The sequence below is a fragment of the Trichechus manatus genome, unplaced genomic scaffold (assembly GCF_000243295.1).
Source record: "Trichechus manatus latirostris isolate Lorelei unplaced genomic scaffold, TriManLat1.0 scaffold00073, whole genome shotgun sequence".
Classification (NCBI taxonomy): Eukaryota; Metazoa; Chordata; class Mammalia; order Sirenia; family Trichechidae; genus Trichechus; species Trichechus manatus.
The window spans coordinates 4835534-4855241 of NW_004444009.1; the positions used below are offsets into that span (position 1 = coordinate 4835534).

The window sequence follows — 19708 nt, forward strand, 5'->3', positions numbered from 1 at the left end:
ATCTCTTCATTTGATGTTCTAGGGTTTCAGGATTGTTGATTCTCTGTTTGGCTTAGTTTTTCGGATCTTTGTTGTGGAGGGACGGCGTGGTCTTTCTGCCTAGAGCGCCATCTTGCCGGAAGTCACGTTGTATGTTTTTGAACAATGATTTTAAATTTGACCTGGGCTGATGATGGGGCTTACAAATGTTTTTGTTATAACTGTATTTATTGTTGACATAGTTGACTGCTAATCAACTTAAAAAAAAAAAAGCCATTCTTTATGCAGGCGATTGCATAACATGATTCTTAAATTTAATAGGTTTGGTGTTAAGGTGAACGTTGTTAGCTGCCTTTGAGTCAGCCCCCAACTCACAGCAACCCCATGCACAACAGAATAAAATGCCACCTAGTTCTACGTCATTCCCATGATCAATTACAGATCTGGACCATTGTGATCCATAGGGTTTTCACTGGCTGATTTTCAGAAGTAGATCTCTGGCCATTCTTCCTAATCCATCTTAGTCTGGAAGGTGAGGGTAGTATCCTGATGCACATTGAACAAAGACAAAGAACGGTAAACCTGTTATTTATTCAAAAACAATGATATAGAACTATTAATTAATAGAGCTCAAATGCATGGACCAACTTCCTTTTATCCAGGCCTGAGTAGTCAGTATAAGTGTTTCGAAAACAGTATAAGAAGGTTAAAAGTTCCTGTTTTTCTCTTTTAAATGGTACCATTGTCTTTTCATCCAGACAAAAATTAGGTTTTATTTTAAGACAGTGATCCAAGGCATACTGCGTGATTCTTCCCAATCTTGAGCAGTAAAATCTGATTTCTCTAAGCAATCCAATTGTTTTTATAAAGGAATACTTAGAAGACTTCTTAAACTAAGAGATATCAAGATTTGTTAAAAATGACAGAAGCTACACTGTAATGAGAACTGCTTACATTCATTATGCATACATAGTGAGTTCTTTTTATCTCTGGGTGCTTTAGCATTTAGGTGCGGACTGTTTGCTTATGCACCTATTCAAAGTACAGAACTGAATCTTTTCAATTGATTTTCAGTGTAAAGTCTTGAAACCCCTTTAATGTTATACAAAATTGTGGCTATAGCTATAGATTAAGGAGCCCTGGTAGCACCGTGGTTAAGCCCTCAGCTGCTGACTGAAAGGTCGGCGGTTTGAATCTACCAGCCACTCCGTGGGAGAAAGATGTGGCAGTCTGCTTCCTTAAAGATTACAGCCTCGGAAATCCTATGGAGCAATTCTGCTCTGTCCTATAGGGTCACTATGAGTCAGAATGGATGTCATGGCAAAGGGTTTGGTTTTGGTTTATAGATTACTGCAGGTCTCCCCAGCAATTTGTTTACATTATTTCTATGACTGAGATTGTTAATCTGAGTCTGGTAATCCTGTCAAGTTTAAAGTGTTTTTTTCTCAAGTAACGTGTGCATTATACATTTTTTGGCCAACCACGCAACCACCGCATGCATTATTTTCATAAGCACGCTGTCAATTTTTTTTTACATGTTGTTGATTTCAATTGATGCTAAGAAGACATAATTAAACTGTGAAATAAGCAGGCCTAACATAACCTAATGGTTTCACTTAAGACAACCTGATAAGATTTTCACATTTAACTGTTGAGCTAATGTGCTATAATTATCAACTTAAATTAATAGAAATGAATGCATAGTTTGTTTCCCAGTTACTGGGGGACTACCAAACTCAAGTCAATGACTTCTTTACCATAGCTTGTACTTCATAATACACTTATGATCAAAAGTAACATTTTTGAACTATTTTTATATCCTTAAGCAGGAGATTAAACAAAATGAACAGAATGAAATAAAATGAACTGAATGATATGATTCACCTGTAATACAGAACGACAGATGAATGAGGCTGAAATTCGCTTCTGGAAATATCACAAGATATGCGTGGTATACATACGGGTGTGCTACGCCAGAACTGTTTTACTTAATTTCATTATTTCCGAGTGTTGTATGTTTGTGCGCGTTATTTACATGGGAGCATTCTTTAGGGGAAAATATGGTATTTGCAAACCTGCGTTTGTATGAGCTTATGTACGCACATATCCCTAATACAAGAAAGTCTTTGTTTTCGTATGATTTGCAAAGGTATCTGTGGCTCCAAAGATTTTTAAAAACCACCTTAGAGATCGGGATCAGGTTTTCTGGCTAGCTTGGCTTTGCTGCTGCTCCATTTGCTTTATTGTCAGGGTCTTCGTCTTAGAGGAGAGGAGAAGAGGTTAATTAAATCTCTTTGTAGCGAAAAAAGCAATTTCTGTTTAGAGATGGAACTGAAAAAGAATTCAGCTTTTGCTAATTGGTATAATGTTTTCCATATAATGCCGTTAAACTTTGCCATACGGTAAGAATTATAAGCATTACTTCATAATCTATTAACACCCAATATCTTGTGGGTTGCAGTGACTTGAGATCTAGGAAGACGATCCAACAAAGTACACTGAGAAGATGTGATCAGAGATACAGGAGAACCACCATAGTGTCCTGTTAAAGAAATATAATAGAGTTTGAAGAAGGGAACAATCAATGGTAAATGCAGCTAAGAATTTCATTAGCTCTTGGATTTGACAGTTGGAAAATTATTGTTGACCGTGAAAGACCAGTTTTAGCATTGTTATAGAGACAAGCAAAACTGCAATAGGTTGAATAAATGAAGAAGTAGAGCTGCAAAACAGATTAAAAAAGTTAAATAGTGAAAAAGAGGAGTTTGGTTGGTATTCTGAAGAAAAAATGTGGTAGGAAACATTTTTGAGAATAGGACTGCAGGGAAAGAACCAGTGGGGTTAGCGAGATCAAATGTTGGGAAGGAATAGTTGGTATTCTTCCACTCTTTTAGAGATCTGGTAAAGTGAAGTAATGTGCTTAGATGGAGGAGAATGTTTTGGCAGGCTTAAAAGTGTGGAGTCCACTCTTCTAAGTCACTTGGAAGCTGAAAAGAGCAAATGAAAATAGATTTTGAGTTAGAAGGAAGTTAACTTGAACTATGACTTCTGCTTTCTTAGAGCAGCAGGAAGAGAAGGGAGGCAATGTGATATGATGTGCATGGGTTTTAGTGCCAGCTAGTCCTCGATTAGGAGCCTTGGTGGCACAGTGGTTAAGAGCTTGGCTGCTAACCAAAAGGTCGGCAGTTCAAATCCACCAGCCGCTCCTTGGAAACCTGTAGGGCAGTTCTTCTACATAAAGTGTTCCCATGAGTTGGAATCAGCTCGACAGCAATGGGTTTGGTTTTGGTCCTGGATTTGGATCTCAGGGAGGCCACTTACTGGTGTGTTACCTTCGGCTGGTTACTGAACCTCTGAGTCTTGATGCCCTCGTTATAAAATAAAAGTTTTACTTTATGGGATTATTGGAAGAATTACAAATCATATTTGTGATGTACCTAATACCGCATGGCTCACTGTAGCTACTACAGTGGCCTTGTTTCGTTTCCTTTAGTATCCTAAACTCTTTCCCACCTTAATGCTCCCAGATTTACTCTTAGCTCTGCCTGTGAAACTGTTCTGCTACTTTTGTCTTAAATGTCACTTTCTGGAGGAGACATTCTCTGACTCATCAATCTAAATTAAATTCCCTTGTTATTCTGTATGGCACACTTACTGATTTTAACTATATATTTTTGTGATTATATTTTTTGTGGGTTTATTTCTTCCACTAGCAGGGACTAAGCACCTAATGGTGCTTGAATGCATAAATGCCTGGACATGGCAAATAGTCATTATTATCATCTCCAGAAAGTAAGTTGAATGTGTTTAAGAGCTTGGGGAATATGAACTTTTTAGAAAAGATGCCATATAGTCCTGTTGTATATAACAAATGATCCCAAAATTTAAAGCCTTAAAACAAAAGTAAACATTATCTCACAGTTTCTATGGGTCAGGAATTCAGAAGCAGCTTAACCAGTGGTTCTGACTCAGAGTTTCTCATGAGGTTGCCGTCAAGATGTCTGCCAGGGCTGACATCATTTGAAGCCCAGCTAGGGCTGGAGGATCGCTTTCAGGGTGCTCACTCACATGCCTCGCAGCTGATGGTGGTCATTGCCAAGAAGCCTCAGTTTTTCCCCTTGGGAGCCTTTCCATAAGCTTCTTGAGTTTCATCAGGTGCCTAGCTTTCCCCAGAGCAAGCAGCTCAGGAGAGATCAAGGCAGAGGCCACAATGTCTTTTATGATCTAGCCTTGGAAGTCACACCCTGTCATTTCTGCAATATCCATTTTGGTTACATAGGCCAGCCCTATTCATCATGGCAGACAACTATGCAGGATCTGAATTCCAGGAGGTGGGTATCACTGAAGGAGATTTTGAAGACTGCCTACCCCAGATGCTGTATAGAATAGCTTAAAGAGTCAACCAAGAATGATTAAAAGAATTTCTGAACAGTGCTGAGAGTGAGCCCAGCTGATAAAAACATAATTTGTCTGGGCAACAGGCAGGACAATTATGTGATTTTTTTTTTTTCCCTTGGTGTCACAGGAGGAAAATCAGGGAAAACGGATGTTTAGTTGATGGAGGTGTTAGGGATTACTAAGATTATGAAAAGTGAAGTCATAATATTGAGATGGGTAAGAGTGTATCTTTAGGAGGAGGCAGGGCCAAGATGGTGGAGTACTCAGACGGCTTCTTATGTCCTTCTTACAACAAAGACCTGGAAAGACAAGTGATTTAATTGTGTATGAATATCTAGGAGCCCTGAACAAGGTAAAGTTGAGGAACCGGACAGAGCGGTGTGGGGAAGGAGAGATGGTTCAGAAGCAGCGAGGAGTTGCCTGACCTGACCTGGCGGGAGCTGCAGCCCTACAGCCCACATCAGCTTGGGTTGCACAGAGAGGTGGGCATACAGCTCCGCTCACTCGCTTGGGAGGCAGTTTCAACATTGAGAGAGATCCAGCAGCAGAGATTCTGCTTGGACACTCTGAACCAGTGAAAAGCAGCACCCAAGTGGCTAAAGATAAGTACATGCATGTGGCCTTTCCCATTTGGGAAATACCTCTCTCCCATTTACTTTCTCCCTCCCCGCTCTGCACCGGGTCTTCCCGGCTTCAGTGATCTCTGAGTTCCCTGGCCTGGAAGTAGATCCCATAAGGCGCCTTAGACTATTCTCCTGGCCTTGGAGAGGGAACAAATTAACAAACTGGGAAAAAATAAGTTATTGACTCCCCTAAGTCAGGAACTCAGGGTTGGCACAGCTCTTTTGCCTAGGCACAGGCATAAGGGGTCCACAGACTTTGAGCGCCTTCCATCCATGTATAGATTTGTGTGGACCCATCTCAACAGTGTAAGCCCTCACTACCACAGTACAACAGTCTAGCTTCAACTGGTTAGCTGTGAAGTGGCAGATTTGTGATGCTTGACACTGCTCTGCCCTTTAAGTAGGCACCTTACCTGTCCACATCAGGGGCTTGAGGACTGGTGGATCCACCCACGCCAACTAGCCACCTGCTACAGGAGTCCAAGAATAAGTGCTGCCCCCAGTCCTTACAGTCAACGGAGTAGGTTATTCATAGTCTGGCTGCAAAACTCACCTACCTACTCACTCTAGGGAGCAGGGACACGCTTTTCTTTCAGACAGTCAGGGGCAGCCATCAGCCCCCTGCCTTGCTCAGCGCGTGACCCGCTACTGCAGCCAGATACCTGGTGCCTACGCCAATCACCCATGCCTCTCTAACACTGTAGATGAGAGCCTGCACCACACACTTGGTGATCGACTGCCTGGACACCTGAGCTGAACCCATACAGGTAAATTTAACAGACTCCTGGGGGCACATGCTTAGTTACAGACCTAACTACCTGGTGACAGGAAGTTAGAGCTTCAAAGGCACCGATAATCAAACTAGCACACACAAGCACCCTATTTGGGCATCTCAAAACAACAAAACAAGAAGCTAGGACACACTAAACAAATATAAGATAAAATTATAATAACTTATTGATGGCTCAGAGACAACACTTAATACCAGATCACATAAACAGGCAGTCCACGATGGCTTCAGCAAGCTCCCAGAATAAAGAATCAATAAATTCTCTGGAGGAAGAGAATTTCTTGGAATTAACAGAGGCATACTACGAAAGGTTAATATACAGAACTCTTCAAGAAATAACAAAGGAGATTTCTCAAAACGCAGAGAAAGCCAAAGAACACACAGAAAAAGCAATAGTGGAGCTTAAAAAACTTATTCAAGAGCATAATGGCAAATCTAATATGCTGCAAGAAGGCATAGAGAGACAGCAGTCAAAAATCCAAAAGATTAAAAATAAAATTTCAGAATTGTACAACTCAATAGAAAGTCATAGGAGCAGAATTGAGGCCGTAGAAGTCAGAATTGCATTGAAGATAAAGCACTTGACAACAACTTACTTGAGGAAAAATCAGATAAAAGAATTAAAAAGACGAAGAAACTCTAAGAGTTATGTGGGACTCTTTCAAGAGAAATAACCTATGAGTGATTGGAGTACCAGAACAGGAGGGGATAACAGAAAATACAGAGAGAATTGTTGAAGATTTGTTGACAGAAAACTTCCCTGATATCATGAAAGATGAAATATCTATCCAAGATGCTCATCGATCCCCACATAAGGTAGATCTCAAAAGAAAGTCACCAAGACAGATTATAATCAAACTTGCAAAAACCAAAGATAAAACAATTTTAAAAGGGCCTATGGATAAAAGAAAAGTCATCTACAAAGGAGAGTTAATAAAAATAAGCTCGGACTACTCAGCAGAAACCATGCAGGCAAGAAGGCAATGGGATGACATATAAAGCTTTGAAGGAAAAAAATTGTCAGCCAAGAATTCTATATCCAGCAAAACTGTCTCTTAAATATGATGGCAAAATTAGGGCATTTCCAGATAATCGGAAGTTAAGGGAATTTGCAAAAACCACACCAAAATTACGAGAAATACTAAAGGGAGTCCTCCGGTTAGAAAATCAATAAAATCAGATAACAACGCAAGAGTAGAACACAGGACAGAGTAACCAGATACTGACTCAGATAGAGAAGTCACAAAAATACATCAAAATTAAAACATTGAAAATAGGGAAACAGATATCAATATGTAAAAAATGACAACATTAAAACAAAAAAAGGGGATTTAAAACATGTAGACATAGATTTTTCATATGGAAGGGAAGCCAAGGCAATATAAAGAAACTAAAGACTGGTATAAACTTAGAAAAACGGGGGTAAATATTAAGATAACCACAAAGGAAACTAACAATCCTACAAATCAAAATTAAAAACTAGAAAAATATAAAGACTCAGCAAACACAAAATTAACGACAGTGAAAAACATGAAAAGAAAATACATAAAGAAAAACGACTCAGTACAGAAAATTAAGGGGAACAAAGAAACTGAACAACACACAAAACAAGACATAAAAATGACAGCACTAAACTCATACCTGTGAATAATTATGCTGAATATAAACGGATTAAATGCAGTAATAAAGAGACAGAGTGGCAGATTGGATAAAAAAGTATGATCTGTCTATATGCTGCCTACAAGAGACACACCTTAGACTTAAAAACACAAAAAAGCTAAAACTCATAGGATGGAAAAAAATATATCAAGCAGACAACACTCAAAAAAGAGCAGGAGTGGCAATATTAATCCCTGACAAAATAGACTTAAAAATCCATTAGAAAGGACAACGAAGGATACTGTATAATGATTAAAGGGTCAATACACTAGGAGGACATAACTGTAATAAACATTTACACACCCAACGACAGGGCTCCAAAATACATAAAACAAACTAACAGCACTGAAAAGAGAGATAGGCATCTCCACAATAGCACTAGGAGACTTCAACACATCGCTTCCGGTGCAGGGCAGAATATCCAGAAAGAAGCTCAACGAAGACATGCAACAGCTAAATGCTACAATCAACCAACTTGATCTCATAGATATATACCGAACACTGCACCCAACAGCTGCCAAGTATACTTTCTTTTCCAACGCACATGGAAACTTCTCCAGAATAGACCACGTATTGGGCCATAAAGCAAGCCTTAACAAAATCCCAAGCATCAGAATATTATAAAGGATCTTTTCTGACCATAAAGCCATAAAAGTAGAAACCAGCAACACAAAAAGCAAGGAAAAAAAATCAAACACATGGAAATTGAACAACACCTTGCTCAAAAACTACTGGGTTATAGAAGAAATTAAGGGTGGAATAAAGAAATTCATGGAATCAAATGAGAATGAAAACATATTCTTCAAGAACCTTTGGGACACAGCAAAAGCAGTGCTCAGAGGTCAGCTTATAGCAATAAATGCACACATTCGAAAACAAGAAAGGGCCATAATCAAAACATTAACCCTACAGCTGGAACAAGTAGAAAGAGAGCAGCAAAAGAAGCCCTCAGGCACCAGGAGAAAGGAAATAGTAAGAACTAGAGCAGAATTAAATGAAATAGAGAGTAGGAAAACAGTTGAAAGAGTTAACAAGACCAAAAGCTCGTTCTTTGAAAAGATCAACAAAATTGAGAAACCTTTGGCCAAACTGACAAAAGAAAAACAGGAGACACTTTGAGGCAACATGGCGCTCTAGACAGAAGGACCACGCCATCCCTCCACAGCAAAGATCCAAAAAACTAAGCAAAACAGAGAAAACAGCAATCCTGAAACGCTAAGTACCAAGTGAAGAGATAAAGAGCTCAGCCAAGGACCAAAGGGAATAAGAAACTGACAGAAAACAGAGAGCGAGGAGAGAATCATGCAGAGCTGCCCATCACCTAACACAGCACGGATCTGCTATCTTGGACTCCTGTCGCAGACCAGAGAACGGGTTACGAGAAACCAGATTCACGGAGCTTCCAGCAGGAGACAGAACAACCGGTAACCAGCAATATAAGCTTTCCTACCCCCCACCCTTCTTCACCCCCACTCAGCCTCCTCTGCTTCCCGCAGCCACATTCTCTTGGCCGGGAAGCACTGGCTGCTAGGATTCCCCCTACCCGCCCCGGCCAACTCCCTGAGTGGCATTTGTTGGCTGCTGGCGTTGCTTTTTTCTGCTTGTTTTCATGTCTTCCTTATCTCTCACCACCTCCCCCTCCTTTCTCTCAAATACCTGGCTCCGTGCGCCATCTTTGCTTTTTCCTGAAAGGCTGTGAAACTCTGCAACAGTGGAACTGCTTCCCGGTCCGTGCTGCCACACTGGTGGGATCCTGGGCTTTTTTGTTTCTTTGTTTTAAATTTTCTTTTTTTTTTCTTTAATTGGGAGCCCGTTCTAGCCAGGCCGTACTGTGAGCCTTGGGAACTACCTCTTCAGTTTGCACAGACGTGCACACGGATCCCTGAGAGCATTTCGTTTTTCGTGGGTTTTCTCCTTGTTTTTTTTTGAGGGTTTTTCTTGTTTTTGTTTTTTTTTAATTCGTTTTGTTCTCTTTTCCCTCTTTTTCCCTTTTTGTCTTTCTTCATTATTCAGTTTCTTGTCTCCCTATACATTCCTTCTCTTCCCTTCCCCTGAGTACCTAGTGCTGAGTGACACCTGTACTTCAATGCGTGGGAGCAACTTCCCCAGACCTCGTAGGCACGCCGGTGTGATCCCTAGGAGCTTTGCTGTACTTTTTTATTTCTAATTTTTATTTATTCATTTTTTTCTTTTCTTTTTTTTCATCTTCTATTCATTTTTTTCTTTTCTTTTTTTTCATTTTCTTTTTGTTTTTCTCCATTTCATAGTCTCTCATCTTTCCACTCCATCAGCAACTCCCCAGCACGCTTTTTTGTTTGCATGTTTTTGGCTCCTGTTCCTCTCTCCTCTCTCCCATACCCATCTTATCTCCACACATCACAATCTCCCTCCTCCATCCTGCCTACCTGCACCATGCACTTAACATCACACCGTCAAGCAGCACAGCCCTGGCCTACCAGAACCTGCCCTGCACTGATTACTGCCCACCCTGGTGGCTGTAGTAAGTGCTACAAACAACTCATCCCAGCAACTCCTCTTCAGCTAGACCTGCCCTGCTGTACCATATGTAAGCAACTGATCCTGCCAATTTTAGAAGGAGGCAAAAAGTATCATGCCCACAGACGAGCAAACAACAAAGAACACACAGCCCGCCTGCTCATAGACAAAACAAAAAAACAGGATGAAACAAACAAATCTAAAATCAGTAAATGAGAAAAATAACTACTGAATTCCCTGAAGACAGTAGACAATATCAAAATATTTACAAAAATAAGACAGGCTGGTTCTAGTGGTTGTCCAAAATAAAACACCAGGTAATTTTCCAGTAGAAGAAAAGGCACTAGAACTACTCAATAGGGAATTCAAATCTCTAATACTCAGAATTATCCAACAGTTGAAGCAAAAAGCAGACAAAAATGAGGAAAAAAATAGGCAAATTCATGGAAAAAGCAGACAAATTTATGGAAAATACAGGCAAAAAAGTAAGAATTCAGGAAAATAATGCAGGAACAAAATGCCAAAATAAATTCACAACTGGAAATCATACAAAAACAATTAGAAATCCAAAAGCTAAACAAGATTTCAGAAATGGATTGTGTCATAGAAAGGCCGAAGAGCAGATCTGAAATGGTAGACAACAGGATCAGTAAAACGGAAGTTCAACACTTGGATACAACTCTGTTTGAGAAAAACACACAAAAAAGAAAGAAGAAAAATGAAGGGATCGTGAGACTTACGTGGGATACAATCAAAAGCAAAATTTTGCGACTGATCGGAGTTCCAGAACGGGGAAAAACAGAAAACACAGAGATCATTGAAGAACTGCTGACAGAAAACTTCTCCAATATCATGGAAGATGAAAAGCTGGCCATCTAAGAAGCTCAACGAACTCCGTATAGGATAGACCCCAAGAGAAAATCACCAAGGCATATCATAATCACACTCGCTAAAACCAAAGACAAACAAAGGATCCTGAGAGCAGCTTGAAAAAAACAAAAGGTCACATACAGAGGAGAAACAATAAGACTTAAGTTCAGATAATTCAGCAGAAAACCTGCAGGCAAGAAGGCAATGGGATGACATATATAAAACCTTGAAAGAAAAAAATTACCAGCTAGGAAGAATGCATTCTCCAAAACTCTCGTTCAGATATGATGGTGAAATGAGGACATTTCCAGATAAACAGAAGTTAAAGGAATATGTTAAAGCCAAACCAAACTTACAAGAATTATTAACGGGAGTCCTTTGATCTGAGAACAAACAACTTCAGCTCACAGGCTGAATCTAGGACCCAAGATCATACCAGCCAGATACCAATCTAGGAAATAAACTCTCAAAGGCTATTGAAAACCAAATGAAGTACGACAGGGAATCAGAGCATTTCATCTGTAAGTGGCAACAACATCAGAAAAATAAAAGAGGGAATAAATGGTTTACCTATAGAACCTTCTAATGGAGAGGAAGGCAAGGCAATACCAAGTAATAATAGACTGCTTCAAACTTAGAAAGATAAGGGTAAATTTCATGGTAACCACAAAGAAAGTTAACAGACTCACTCATATAAATCAAGAGCAAAAACGTAAAGTCTCAGTAAAAACAAAACCTACAAAAACAAAAGAAATGCAAAAAAAAAAAAATCCACAAACAAAAGGAATTCAGCAGAGGAGAGTAAGAAGAGCAAAGAAAACGTTGGCACCACAAAAAAAAGTATTACAAAATGACAGTAATAAACTCACGTCTATCAATAATTACACTGAATGGAAATGTTCTCAATGGACCCATAACGACTTGGAAAGTGACAGAATGGATTAAAAAACAGGATCCATCGTTATGCTGTCCACAAGAGACACACCTTAGAAACAAAGATGTAAATTTATTAAAAATCAAAGGTTGGAAATAAAATATATCAAGGAAACCAAGTACCAAAAAAGAGCAGGAGTGGCAGTACTAATCTCAGATAAAATAAACTTTAAAACAAACTCCACCACAGAAGACAAAGAAGGACACTGTATAATGCTTAAAGGGACGATCCATCATAAAGACATAACCATAATAAACATTTACATACCCAATGACAGAACTCCAAACTATATAAAAGAAACTCTGACAGCACTGAAAAGAGAAATTGACAGTTCCACTATAATAGTAGGAGACTTCAACACACCACTATCAGTAAAGGACAGAACATCTAAAAAGAAACTCAGCAAAGATACAGAAGACCTAAAGGGCACAATTAGCCAACTTGACCTCAGAGATGTATATAGAACACTCCACCAACAGCTGCAAAGTACACATTCTTTTCCAATGCACGTGGAACGTACAGAATAGACCACATCTTAGGCCACAGAGCAATCCTCAACAAGATCCAAAACGTTGAGATAATACAAAGTATGTTCTTTGATCACAGTGACATCAAGGTAAAAATTAACAAAGAAAGAGCAAGGGAAAAAAAATATCAGTAACATGGAAACTGGATAACACCCTGCTTACAAACCACTGGGTAATAGAAAAAATCAGAGATGTAATCAAAAAATTCCTAGAATCAGACAGCAATGAAAAAACATCATATCTAAACCTCTGGGAAACAGGAAAGGCAGTCCTCAGAGGAGAATTTATAGCAATAGATGCACACATCAAAAAAACAAGAAAGGGACAAAATCAAAACATTAAATACGCAACTCAGACAAATGGAGAACAGGGAAAAAACCCACAGCCACTAGAAGAAAGGAAATAGTAAAGATTAGAGCAGAAATAAATGAAATAGACAATAGAAAAACAATAGAAAGAATCAACAAAACCAAAAGTTGGTTCTTTGAAAGAATCAACAAAATCAATAGACCACTGGCCAGACTGACAAAAACAGCAGAGGACACAAATAACCCAAATAAGAAATGAAATGGGTGACATTACAACAGACCAAACTGAAATAAAAAGGATCATAAGCGTATTATGAAAAACTATACTCCCAACAAATTTGAAAACCTAGAGGAAATGGATAAATTTCTAGAAACACACTACCTACCCAAACTACAACAAAGGGATGTTGAAAATCTGAACAGACCCATAACAAGAGAACAGATTGAAAAGGTAATTTACAAAATTTCTAAGAAAAAAAGCCCTGGCCCAGATGATTTCACTAGAGAATTCTACCAAGCATTCAAAGAAGAGCTTCTACCAGTACTACTCAAACTATTTCAGAACATAGAAAAGGAACGGACACTTCCGAATTCATGCTATGAAGCCAGCATAACCCTGATACTGAAACCAGGCAAAGACACCACAAAAAAAGAAAATTACAGACCAGTATCTCTCATGAATATAGATGCAAAAATTCTCAACAAAATTCTAGACAGTAGAATTCAGCATTATATATATATAAAAAAAAAAAAGAATACGCCACAACCATGTAGGATTCATATCGGGTATGGAAGGATGGTTCAACATTAGAAAATCAATCAGCATAATCCACCACATAAATAAAAGGAAAGAAAAGAATCACATGATCATCTCCATTGACGCAGAAAGGGCATTCGACAATGTCTGACACCCATTCGTGATCAAAATTCTCAATAAAATAGGTATAGAAGAGAAATTTCTCAACTTAATAAAGGGCATCTACGCAAAACCAACAGCCAACATCATTCTTAATGGAGAGAGGCTAAAAACATTCCCCTTGAGAACAGGAACAAGAGAAGGATGCCCTTTATCACCACTCCTATTTAACATTGTGCTGGAAGTTCTAGCTAGAGCAGTAAGGTAAGAAAAAGAAATAAGGGGCATCCAAATTGGTAATTAAGAAGTTAGCTGTCCCTGTTTGTGGATGATATGATACTACATATAGAAAACTATAAAGACTCCACAAGAAATCTACTAGAACTAATAGAAAGATTTAACAGGGTAGCAGGATACAAGATAAACATATAAAGCTCAGTTGGATTCCTATACGCCAATAAAGAGAATGATGAAAAGGAGATCGGGAAAACAATACCATTTATAGTAGCCCCTAAAAAAATAAAATACTTAAGAGTAAATCTAACCAGGGATGTATAAGACCTGTACTAAAAAACTACAAAACATTATTGCAAGAAAGGGATCTGCATAAATGGAAAGATACACCATGCTTATGTATGGGTAGACTCAACATTGTGAAAATGACAATTCTACCCAAAGCAATTTACAAAAAAAGTGCAATCCCAATCCACATACCAACAACATTCTTCAAACAGATGGAAAAACTAATCATTAACTTTATATAGAAAGGAAAGAAGCCACGAATAAATAAAGCACCAGTGAAGAAAAGGAAGAAAGGAGGAGGACTCACACTACCTGACCTCAGAACCTACTGTACAGCTACAGTAGTCAAAACAGCCTGGTACTGGTACAACAACAGATACATTGACCAATGGAACAGAATTGAGAACCCAGATGTAAATACATCCACCTACAGTCACCTGATCTTTGACAAGGGGCCAAGTCCATCAAATGAGGAAAAGACAGTCTTTTTAACAAATTGTGCTGGCAGAACTGGATATCCATCTGCATAAAAACGAAACAGGACCCATACCTCACACCATATACAAAACTAATTCAAAATGGATCAAAGACCTAAATACAAAGCCGAAAACTGCAGTTCATAGAAAAAAAAAATAAGACCAACGCTACAAGCCCTAATACATGGCATTAACAGGATACAAACCATAACAATCAATGCACAGACCCCAGAAGATAAGCTAGATAACTGGGATCTTCTGAAAAATCAAACAACTGTGCTCTTCCAAAGACTTCACCAAAAGAGTGAAAAGAGAACTTACAGACTGGGAAAAAATTTTTGAACACTACAAGTCAGACAAAGGTCTAATCTCCATAATCTACAAGAAAATCCAGCACCTCTACAACAAAAAGACAAATAATTGTATTTAAAAATGGTGAAAGGAAATGAACAGACACTTCACCAAAGAAGACATTCAAGCGGCCAACAGACACATGAGGAAATACTCGTGAACACTAGCCATTAGAGAAACGCAAATTAAAACCACATGAGATACTATTTCACCCTGGCATTACTGGTACGAATCAAAAACACTGGAAATAACAAATGTTGGAGAGGCTGCAGGGAGATTGGAACTCTTATGCACTGCTGGTGGGAATGTAAAATGATACAACCATTTTGGAACATGATATAGCACTTGCTTAGAAAGCTAGAAATAGAAATCCCGTATAATCCACAATTGCTCTCCTAGGAATATATCCTAGAGAAATAAGAGCCATCTCTCGAATAGACATATGTACATTCACATTCATGGCAGCATTGTTCACAGTAGCAAAAAATAGAAACAACCTAGATGCCCATCAACAGATGAATGGATAAACTGTGGTACATGCACACAATGGAGTATTATGTAACGGTAAACAACGATGATGAATCTGAAGTATCACACAACATGGATGAAACTGAAGGACGTTATGCTGAGTGAAATAAGTCAATCACAAAAAGAGTGTTATTGAATGAGACCTCTATTGTAAAAACTCATGAAAAAGTTTACACAGAAAAAGTAACAATCTTTGTTGGTTATGAGGGGTAGGGGGGATACTAAACAGACAATAGACAAGTGGTAACTTTGGTGAAGGGTAAGACGGTACACAATATTGGGGAAGTCAGCACAACTTGTACAAGAGAAGGTCATGGAGGCTGCATAGATACATCCAAACTCCCTTAGGAACTTAATTGCTGGACGGAAGGCTGTGGGGACGATGGTCTTGGGGAGCATCTAGTGCAATTGGCATAACACAGTTTATAAAGACATTGTCGTACCTTCTGCCTTGGTAAGTAGCATCTGGGGTCTTTAAAGCCTGTGAGTAGCCATGTAAGATACTCCACTGGTCTGACTCCTTCGGGAGCAACGGAGAATGAAGAGAACAGGATACAAGGAAAAAATTAGTGCAAAGGACTAATGGACCACAGCTACCAAGGCCGCCACCAGACTGAGTCCAATACAGCTAGATGGTGCCCGGCTACTGCCACTGACTGCTCTGACCAGGATCACAATAGAGGGTTCTGGACAGAGGTGGAGAAGGATGTGGGACAAAATTGTAACACACAAAAAAAGACCAGATTTACTGGCCTGACAGAGACTAGGAAACCCTGAGAGTATGGCCCCTGTACACTCTTTTAGCTCAGAGGTGAAGTCACTCCCAAGGTTCACCGTTCAGCCGGGGACTGGACATCCCCATAAGACAAAATGCAACTAATGAGGCACAGCAGTCCAGGGACAAGGGCTAGAAGGCAGAAGGGGACAGGAGAGCTGGTGATAGGGAACCCAAGGGTGAGTAAGGACGTTGTTATAGGTAGTGGGGTTCTTAACCATTCTCGAAGGGCAGTATGTGTACTAACTGTTTAATGAGAAACTATTTTGTTCTGTAAATCATCTAAAGTGAAAATAGCAGCTCAACTGGAAGAACATAATTGACGTAACTGAATTGGACATGTAGAAATTTTTGAAATGGTGTATCTTTTGCTATGTATGTTTTCACCAAAAAAGAAAAAGCGTCTTCAAGGCTGAGAAGGGAGTGTGGTAACATGTCATGGGCTTGGTAACCAGTGTTATAAAACAATACGTGTACTGACTGTTTAATGAAAAAATACTTGTTCTGTAAATCCTCACCTAAAGTAGAGTAAAAAAAAAAATTTTTTTTTTAAAACATCTAGAAAAAAGAAAAACAGGAGAGAATGCAGATAACCCATAGAAGATATGAGATGGTTGCTATCACAACAGACCCAACCTAAATTAAAAGAGTCATAACAAAATACTATGAAAAATTGTACTGTAATAAATTTGAAAACCTAGAGGAAATGGACAAATTTCTAGAAACTCACTACCTACCTGAACTAAGACAAACAGAGGTAGAACAACTAAATACACCCATAATAAAAGAAGAGATTTCAAGGTAATTTAAAAACTCCCAACAAAAAAAAGCCCTGGCCTGGATTGCTTCACTGGAGAATTCTACCAAACTTTCAGAGAAGTGTTAACACGTCTTCTACTAAACGTATTTCAGAGCATAGAAAAGGGTGGAATACTCCTAAACTCATTCTACGAAGCCAGCATAACCCTGATACCAAAACCTGGGAAAGACACCACAAAAAAAGAAAGTTACAAACCAATATCTCTCATGAACATTGACACAAAAATCATTAACAAAATTCTAGCCAATAGAATTCAGCAACATATCAAAAAAATAATTCACCATGATCAAGTCGAATTTATACCAGGTATGCCGAGATGTTTAATCCATCACATAAATAAAACAAAAGGCAAGAACCACGTGATCTTATCAGTCGATGTCGAAAAGGCATTCGACAGAAGTCCACCATCCATTCATGATAAAAACTCAACAAAATATGAATAGAAGGGAAATTCCTCAGTATAATTAAGGGCATTTATACAAAGCCAACAGCTAACATCATCTTAAATGGAGAGACTTTGAAAGCATTCCCCTTGAGAATGGGAACCAGACAAGGATGCCCTGTATCACCACTCCTATTCAACATTGTGCTGGAGGTCCTCGCCAGATCAGTTAGGCTAGAAAAAGAAATAAAGGGCATCCAAATTGGTAGGAAAGAAGTCACTGTATCTCCATATGCAGATGATATGATCTTATACAGTGAAAACCCCAAAGAATCCACAAGAAAACTACTGGAACTAATAGAAGATTTCAGCAAAGTTTCAGGATACAAGATAACATACAAAATCAGTTGGATTCCTTTACACCAACAAAGAGAACCTCAGCGAGAAAATTAGCAAATCAATACCGTTTACAGTAGCCCCCAAGAAGTTAAAATCCATAGGAATAAATCTAACCAGAGATGTTAAAGATCTGTACGATGGAAACTACAAGACACTACTGCAGGAAACCAAAAGAGGCCTGCATAAGTGGAAAAACATACCTTGCTCATGGATAGGTAGACTCAACATAGTGAAAATGTCAGTTCTACCCAAAGCGATCTACAGATACCATGCAATCCTGATCCAAATTCCACTGGCATTTTTGAATGAGATGGAGAAACAAATCACCAACTTCATATGTAAAGGGAACAGGCCCCGAATAAAGCATTACTCAAGAGAAAGAGCAAAGTGGGAGGCCTCACGCCACCTGATTTTAGAACCTGTTATACCGCCCCAGTAGTCAAAACAGCCTATTATTGGTACAACAACAGGTACGTAGACCAATGGAAGAAAATTGAGAATCCAGACATAAATTCATCCACCTCTGAGCAGCTGATGTTTGACAAAAGCTCGTTAATTCAGAAAAAGAGAGTCTCGTTTACAAATGGTGCTGGCATAACTGGATATCCATCTGCAAAAATATGAAACAAGACCCATACCTCACCCCATGCACAAAAACTAACTCAAAATGGATTAAAGACTTCAATATAAAATCGAAAATGATAAAGATCATGGAAGAAAAAGTAGGGAGAAAGCTAGAAGTCCTTATACATGGCATAAACACAATATGAACCATAAGTAACAATGCACAAGCACCAGAAGAGAGACTAGGTAACTGGGAACTCCTAAAAATCAAACACTCATGCTCATCAAAAGACATCACCAAAAGAGTAAAAAGAGAATCTATAGACTGGGAAAAAATTTTTGGCTATGACAAATCTGATCAGCGTCTAACCTCTAAAATCTAGAAGATACTGCAAAACCTCAACAACAAAAAGACAACCCGGTTGAAAAATGGGCAAAGGATGTGAACAGGCACTTCACCAAGGAAGATAATCAGGCAGCTAACAAACACATGAAATGCTCAGGATCGTTAGCCGTTAGAGAAATGCAGATCAAAACTACAATGACATATCTCATCCCCACAAGGCTAGCACTAATCCAGAAAACACAAAATAATAAATGCTGGGGAGGTTGTGGAGAGACTGGAACACTTATACACTGTTGGTGGGAATGTAAAATGGTACAGCCACTTTCTAAATCGATTTGGTGCTCCCTTAAAAAGCTAAAAATAGAAGTACCATGTGATCCAGCTATCCCACTCCTTGGAATATGTCCTGGAGAAGAAGAGCCATCACACGAATAGATACATGCACACCCACATTCACTGCAGCACTGTTAACAATAGCAAAAAGATGGAAACAACCTAGATGCCTCTCATTGGACGAATGGATAAACAAATTATGGTATATCCACAGAATGGAATACTACGCAACGATAAAGAACAATGATGAAGTCGTGACACATAACATGGAAGAAGCTGGAACTCATTTTTCTGAGTGAATTTAGTGAGTCACAGAAGGACAAATATTGTATAAGACCAGTATTGTAAGAACTCAAGAAAAGGTTTAAACACAGAAGAAAACAATCTTTGATGGTTATGAGGGTGGGGAGGGAGGGTGAGGGTTATTTACTAAGTAGATAGTAGATAAGAATTATCTTAGGTGAATGGAAGGACAGCACATACTCCAGGGAAGTCAGCACAACTGGACTAAACCAAAGCTAAGAAGTTTCCTGAATACAGTCAAACTCTTTGAGGGACAGAGAAGCAGAGGTAGGGGTCTAGGGACCATGCTTTCAGGGGACATCTAGGTCAGTTGGCATAACAAAGCTTACTAAAAAAATGTTCTGCATCCTACTTCAGTTCGTGGTGTCTGGGATCTTAAAAGCTTGCAAGCGACCATCTAAGATGCATCAGTTGGTCCCAAGCACCTGGAGTAAAGGAGAATGAAGAACACCAAAGACACGAGGAAAAT

At 39.0% G+C, this 19708-nt stretch overlaps 1 protein-coding gene across 9 annotated transcripts in view; it reads left to right on the forward strand.

The window, feature by feature from the left end:
• GDAP2 (ganglioside induced differentiation associated protein 2) overlaps positions 1-19708 on the forward strand; it is a 115370-nt gene that overhangs the window by 11009 nt on the left and 84653 nt on the right. For 3 of the 9 annotated variants that reach the window (XR_002824691.1, XM_023734868.1, XM_004380345.3), the window contains exon 1: positions 1204-2566. The exons of 2 other annotated variants lie outside the window; for them this stretch is intronic. The gene's annotated coding sequence lies outside the window, so the exon portion shown is untranslated. Of the gene's footprint in view, positions 1-1203; positions 2567-5747; positions 5768-19708 lie in introns of those variants that run through there. 4 more of the 9 variants (XM_023734863.1, XM_023734865.1, XM_023734869.1 and 1 more) reach the window with 3 other exon arrangements.